We start from the raw sequence: 7323 nt of genomic DNA, 5'->3' as shown, positions 1-7323 counted from the left end.
ATATATTTCAATCACTTGTAATTTTAAAATTATAATTTTATGGATTAATAGTTGTTTATAAATATAGTTATCATATCCATTATTTAATTATATATATACATATATAGTTATTAATGCCCAAAATATATAAACTTAGTCAACTAGATGAAACATGCTAATTACTATAATAAAGACTAGTGAAAACTCCAACTTCACTTATGTTTTTCTATTGAATTACTTTGATAGCAGCATAAGGGAAAGTATGGTATGTGTGCATGTGTTTTCTTTTTCTTTCTTTTTTTCTTTTCAGAAATGGAGACTTGCTATGTTGACTAGGCTAGAGTGTAGTGGCTATTCATAGGGGTGATCATAACATAGTACATCCTCGAACTTCTGACCTCAAGCAATTCTCCAGCCTCAACCTCCTAAGTAGCCGGGACTACAGACATGTACCACCTCACTGGCCTTGTGTGAGTTGGAGAATGGCGTTAGCAAAAAGAAGTGCGAAGGTATATATAGGAATTAAATCTGAAGAAAAAAAAGAAACCTTGAATGGGTATTTTGATAAACTTTTCAAGTCCTTCAGACTTGGAAGAGTAAATGAAAGGTGTTATGGAAGGAGAGAGAAGACATAGTCTCCACTTGTTACACATTATTACTCCTTCTTCTAACCACCTCATTACATCTCCCTACCTTTGCCTCCTTGTTCCTCTGCTTGCTTTCCTCCTTTCTTCTTTGTTGTGTTGACTGCTTCTTCACCTTCATATACTGGATTCTAAATAGGAATAAAACTAGCTGTTACAGGAGAGTTTCACTCATGATTAAGTTACTTTGGAAAAAAATATTCTTTTATATAGGGTTCCTAAACACAGGAAAAAAAATCCATAAGACTTCTGTTAATCAATTTATATGCAGCCCTATGAACTTCTATAAGTCTTTTCTTTTTTTAATTTTTTCTCTAACACTTGTTGACACCAGTTGCTTGGTGATGGCCTACGATCACTTACTTCCTAATCTTGTATTCTCACACACTAAATATTCTCAAGCTTCGTTCAATTTTGCACGAAGCATTTTTCTTATGTTACCTCACTTACTTTTTTCTGAAACCCCATGTAGTAGGTGTTATTATCTTAATTACAAATTACTACAGATCATTAACTTACAGAGGTCATGATTGGATAGGAATAAGCAGGAATGCCAAAAGCGTTCTAATTATAGATCATTTTATCATGGTAGAAGAATCATATCTATACAAGATAAGTACTCTGAAGTTGTGCTGATTATTTTTCTTAATTGCTTTTAATACACTGCTTCTATAAAAATTTAGACTGAAAATCCTATCAAGTATATGAAAGGTGAAAGTCTAAGTCACTGACGGTTAATCACTGCAAACGTTGATCTTGAAATCATGTTTCAAAGTGATGAAGTCAAATTTTTCAAAATAAAAGTTAAAACTTGGGCAATAACAATAAATATAAAACTTACTGCAGTACAGGGATTTATATCACTTATGAGCCATATGCATTTACGTTATCTCATTTGAATCTCACAGGAATCTTTACAGTAGGGGTCATTAGAACCCTTCTTTCACAGATGAAGAAAATTATAGAACAAATAAAACCACTCAGCTAGTAGCAAGTAGTCAAGTTGGGTCTCGAGTAATATTTTTCTGACTCCAAGTTTTATATGATTGCTTTATTGTCTACATATAAACAGATTAATTTTAGAAGAGCAGGGTCTATTGAACTGGTTCTATTCTTTGAGCCCCTAACCATAACAGTATGCTCTGATCATCTGGGTCACTAAAATATAAACATATTTCATCCTGACAAGTTGAGGTTATATAATTACTAGATGAATAACAATAAATAACATCATCTTTAAATTTATCATCTCTAAGCTTCCAGATTTCTGAAACTGGTTAAGGGCTCTATTGTGCTGTTAAAAAGTAATATGTATACCCATGCATTGTTCCCTGGAATCGAGTGCTTCTCTTGTGTAAATGTGATGTTATTCTCACAAGTCAAAGGAAAAATAAAAATAGCTAGATATGTTCAGATATCTATTGAGACAGCTCACAGTAAATACTGATTTATAACTATTTGATCAATTGAAATATGATATTATAATTCCTAGTTCTAGTTTACTATGTTTTACTGGACAAACAAATAGTATCTTGGTCACCAGTATTGATCACAAAAATAATTTGAATTTTTGCAGACAACAGACTCACTACAAGTACGAAGATCTACAGCAGAGCTGAAATGCTGGACAACAGTGCATTCTGAATAATGCATTTCAGTCTGTGTTATTAAAAATGCAGTATGTGTCAGTCACACAAAACCCAGTTTTCACGGAGGGATCCTTTCCCACTCTTCATTGTGACTTAGAAAAAGCAAAGAGATTTTTCACAAATTAAAACTGAAATCTATGATATTCCCCAAGTTATCTTTCCAAATTCCTGACAAATGTTTAAATTAAGTATTTACTTGTAGTCAATTAATAAAGGATGTCTAAAATACTTTTACAAGTTGAAGTGCGAATGTGTGTGTATCTGTGTACGTGTATGTTTATGTGTGTGGGTTGAATACAAAAATAGGTTAGTATCAATAGGAGAAAGCAGAAGAAAGGAAACAACTAGTTAATTTATATAAACATGCTTTGCTTTCTCATGGCCTTGATAATACTTAGTAACACTTAGTCTTAGTAGTAAAGATTAGAAATAAAAGCATTATTGCATATATTTCTTCAAAATACTGACATTTAGAAAAAAGGAATCATGTAAATGGTGGAAATTCTCGCTTATACCATTTCTATCTTTTTCTCTTGAAAAGTCATGCAAGGAAATCAGAACAAAATTGTGGAAAGCAGTAGTAGATTCACACATATTCACTTTATGATTTGCTGCAGGAATATTCATTTCACTAAAGGCTATTCCTATAGTCTGGCATTTTCCTATCGTTTAACTGAGTCCAGAAATTCTCCCCTGCCTCATTGTATTCCAAGGCTTGCTGAACCCTTATTCTGCAACTCTCTGGCTTTCTGAACACCTTGCCGGACCATTCTTGCTCAGCAATTAGTGACCTCCTCTTTTCTGCTAGATATATTTCTCCACTATGCTTCCCTACTCTGTGCTAGCAACCAGCTTCTTTCCACTTAATGATATTTAAGAAATGTATCATAAAAATTTTTCTTGATTGTTTCTTTGGGCCCAGAAAAGTGAAGTAAACAAAACAAAGAAAATGAAAGATTTTCTAAAAAAAAGAGAGATCTGGTAGATTAAATTCAATCATATATCTCTCTCCTGCTTTTTAATAGTTAAGGAGTAATATTTTGGCAGGACTTTGGACCTAATTATGTTTTGTTATTGCCACCAACCTCTTCTTTTCAAAAGGAAAATTTTTCTGTGTACCTATATGGAATTAGCTCTAAGAAATCTTTCACCTTACCACATTTTCCAGTCCTCTTAGATAACACTTTGTTATTTTGATGATCAGTGAAAGTGTCACTTAAGTTATATAATATTTCTTAACTTTCCCATGCAGAACTTTGAGACTTTCCTTTTTAAATCTCCTACTACACTTCATTCATGGATTTATCATATTTACAATAGTCATCTTTGTTATATATATGATGGACCAAATTATATTGTAAGCTTATTGATATAAAAATTATTTGATTCCTCTCTTTATACCTAGAGCCAATAGCACTGCCTGACACCTAGATAATGCTCAATAAATGTTTGTAGTACAAAGAATGATGACAAGAAAGAATACTTAAAAATTGGGGTGAGAAAATATACAGAAAATTCTTAGAAAAGTGAAGAGATGTAGAAAAGACTAATGGGTAAGGAAAATTAAAGAAAGAATAAAAGCCCAGTTAACATTTGTGATGGTGGTGGTGGCCCAACTGGAGCAGCCACTGCAAGGACATCAGCTGCAGTGGGAGAGGCACAGTCAGGGCTGTGCACTCCACAGGGCCAGGAGGGGCCAGGAACAGGTGATCCCAGCAAGATCCCCACACTCTACTGAGTTGGTGAGGCAGGAGCCCATGCTCCTGGGTGCAGCTGCAGCTGCCCAGCCATGGCTGCAGGCCCAGGCATCCCTATGCCCTCAGGGGCCTGGGAAGCCCCCTGCCCTGCAGGCTCGGGAGTGCCTGCTCCTGCTCCTGGCATGTGCTCCAGTGCAGAGCAAAGTTGTGGCCAAACCCAGGTGCTATCACAACCTAGCCAGGTCTGCATGTGCTCAGGGCAGTGTTGACACGCCAGCCCCCTGCCACCTTGGCTCTCTCTAGATTTTGGATGCTGATGTGTGCAGGAGGGAGACTGGGGGTGCTGAGAGTGGCTCGGCCTGGGCCTGCAGGTGTCCCTTGGCATGGAGAGCCTGGGAACCATGTATGGCACGTTGATGGCACTGGGAGGAAGACAGGTTCCCTGGGGGGGGGGGGGAAGGGGAAGGTCCCCAGTGAAACCCCACCTTCAGGCCAGGGGAAGCCTGAAGCCTGGGGACCAGGTTGCCAGTTCCAGGTGGAGTCTAAGACCCGGAGTGAGAACTTCCTTAATGCCTTTTGGCCAATCAGATGGTGCTTTCTCCAGGCCCACCCATGGCCACCCCCCATGAACCAATCAGCACGGACTACCTCACTTCTGAGCCCATAAAAACCCCAGACTCAGCCAGACTGGGTAACTTGTTGGTACTAATTGCCTGCAGGTAGGAGCTACCCTCTTCAGGTCTCATCTACACTTGTTGGGACCAACCTGCCTGTGAATAGGAGCTACCCACATTGGGTCTCCTCTAGACTTGTCAGGATGACCTGCCTGTAGATAGGAGCTACCCACCTCAGGTCTCCTCACTGCTGAGAGCTGCCTGTCACTCAGTAAATCTCCTCTCCACTTTGCTCACCCTCCAGTTGTCCATGTAACCTCACTCTTCCCAGATGTGGGACAAGAACTCAGGATTCACAGACTGGTGGGAGCGAAAGGAGCTGTAACGTGTTCTTGGCTGGCTCACCAGCTGTAGGCAGTGACATGCTCTCAGAAGTGAAGAGTACAACCTTTCTGGGGGCTCAGGCCTCAGGATTCCCTGAGCCAGAGCTGCTGTAACATTATAGCCCTCCTACCTTCTGTAGGGGCCAGGTAGCTGCCTCATGTGAAAGGAAGCAGTGGCAGAGCCAGGCCAGCCCAGGAGCCACAGGCTGGAGTGAGGCAGTGGGACTGTAAGAGCGTAACTCAAACAGGCTGAAAAACGCCTCCAGGAACATGCCACAAATCCTGCTTGCCATGCTGGGGTGACAAGAAGGAGAAAACAGCTGCAGCCTTTCTGGGAACCCAGACCTCAGGGCTGCCTGAGCCAGGGCTGTGACACCCTCTTTGGGGGTCTGCACTTCTTGGTATCTCTGAGCTCTTGGGCACCACCTTATTCCCCTTGTCCAGAGGCTGGTGCTTGCAGTGGAAACCTCTTGTGGTATGTCTGGTCCAGCCACAGCCTTGCATGGAGCTGGTGCCTGTGCCTGTCCCTGGAGCTGCCCACCCTGCCATAGCAGCCAGTGTTCCCGGCTGTGCATAGTGGGTGACTCCTGAGCTCGGGTGCTCACATACACCTCTCTGCTCTGCGCCTGGCTTGCCCTTGGCAGGTGTCGGATCCAGTCTGGTAGCATAAGCCGAGTGTAGCCTGCTGGGTCTAGTGTATGAAACGAGCCCAGCAGTGGTGAACAAAACACAAGCTGTGAGGCACCACCAGTCACAGAGGTTTCCAGCTGGTGAGGCAACACCGTAAGGATCCTGTGACACTTGCATACTTACACTTTCTCGTTCACTATTAATGCTCAAAAATTAGGTATGCTGGATAGAAATGTTGATTACTACAGCATTTCTCTCAGCTTTAAGAGCATGGAATAGTAGCAAAAATGATGATGACCACCTTAACTTATTGTTTTCCAGTAAGTAAATCCAACTGATTATTGACAAATCATAGTGCAGGTCCTTTGTTGTCAACATAAGTGACACATTTATGTTTATAACTTTCAAAGTTGTTGGTTCCTTCTTGTGACCTGTGACATGTGTGGAAGAGGTGTAGATATGTGATTTCAGATTGAACTGACTGGTGCCTCTATAAACAAACTCGAGAATTTGGCCGGATCAGTGATAAACTTAAATAACTGAATACGTCTCTAGCAATAACTATTTGAAAGGTGTAAAGCGTACATTATTACTTAGACTGATCTTTCTCAAACTATCTCTTTTCAATGACCAGTATTTATCTCCCCAACACAATTTTGCATAGACTAATACAAGTTTATTCTATGCACACCTATCACACATCTTGTGCCAGTCAGTGAATTAGCATGACTTTGCCATCAGCACAACTAGTCTATTCCCTGCTCAACAAGACTGGACAGCCTATCACATTCTTGACTATCTCTGCCACTTCAAATTGCTGTACAAGTTCCTAAACACTCCATATCTGTTTTTTGTTGTTTTTGTTTTTGCTGTGAGATGGAGTATTACTCTGTCTTGCTATGTCTCCCAGGCTGGCATGCAGTATCATGATGTCGGCTCACTGCAAACTCCGTCTCCTAGTTCAAGCAATTCTCCTGCCTCAGCCTACTGAGTAGCTGGGATTACAGGTGCCCACCACCACACCTGGTTAATTTTTGTATTTTTAGTAGAGACAGGGTTTCACCATGTTGACCAGGCTGGCCTCAGACTCCTGATCTCAAGCGATCTGCCCATCTCAGCCTCCCAAAGTTCTGGGATTACAGGCATGAGCCACTGTGCCTGATCATATCTGTATTATTTTGTTTTAACAGACACTAATAAATAGTTCATGGACCAACATTGTTCCACAGTGCACACTTTGAATAGCATTGGTTTAGACAGCTGAATATAAGCCAAAGCAAGATCTAGTGGACTCTAACCCCAGAGAAAATAAAAACCCAACTATGATGTGGCCCATTAATACATACTTTTAAAAATTCCAAATGAAAGCCCTAACAATACAATTGCCACAATTTGCCATTGATAATGATTTATGGGTAAAATTTTAGAAAAATGATGCAGTTGTGTGAAGAAACAGTATTGTAATATAGATGTCACAAAAATCTATGTTGAAGCCCAACAGAAATTGATGGTGAGATGAAAGGAGATACTTGCATTTCTGGAAACATAGTTGACCAGATATCCTGAAATCTCCCTGTGTACAAAAAATCTGATACAAAACCAAATTAGCTGAAAAAAAATATACACACACAAATATTATACCTTTAAAATATATAATTATTATCATATGTAAAAGACATATATATGTGTGTGTGGATGTGTGTGTGTGTGTGTGTGTGTGTGTGTGT

The 7323-nt window shown here is 40.0% G+C and overlaps 1 long non-coding RNA gene across 1 annotated transcript in view; it reads left to right on the top strand.

Annotated features, from left to right (window-relative positions):
• LOC108532830 (uncharacterized) overlaps positions 1-2383 on the top strand; it is a 9618-nt gene extending 7235 nt beyond the window's left edge. The window contains exons 2-3 of the long non-coding RNA XR_001886563.1: positions 290-488; positions 2200-2383. This is a non-coding gene — a long non-coding RNA (uncharacterized LOC108532830). The remainder of the gene's footprint in view (positions 1-289; positions 489-2199) is intronic.
• The last annotated feature ends 4940 nt before the right edge of the window (positions 2384-7323 follow it).

The sequence above is a fragment of the Rhinopithecus bieti genome, unplaced genomic scaffold, assembly GCF_001698545.2.
Source record: "Rhinopithecus bieti isolate Rb0 unplaced genomic scaffold, ASM169854v2 scaffold_9690, whole genome shotgun sequence".
Classification (NCBI taxonomy): Eukaryota; Metazoa; Chordata; class Mammalia; order Primates; family Cercopithecidae; genus Rhinopithecus; species Rhinopithecus bieti.
Note: the sequence above shows the minus strand (reverse complement) of the source record. Positions and strands in the feature narration are given on the sequence as shown.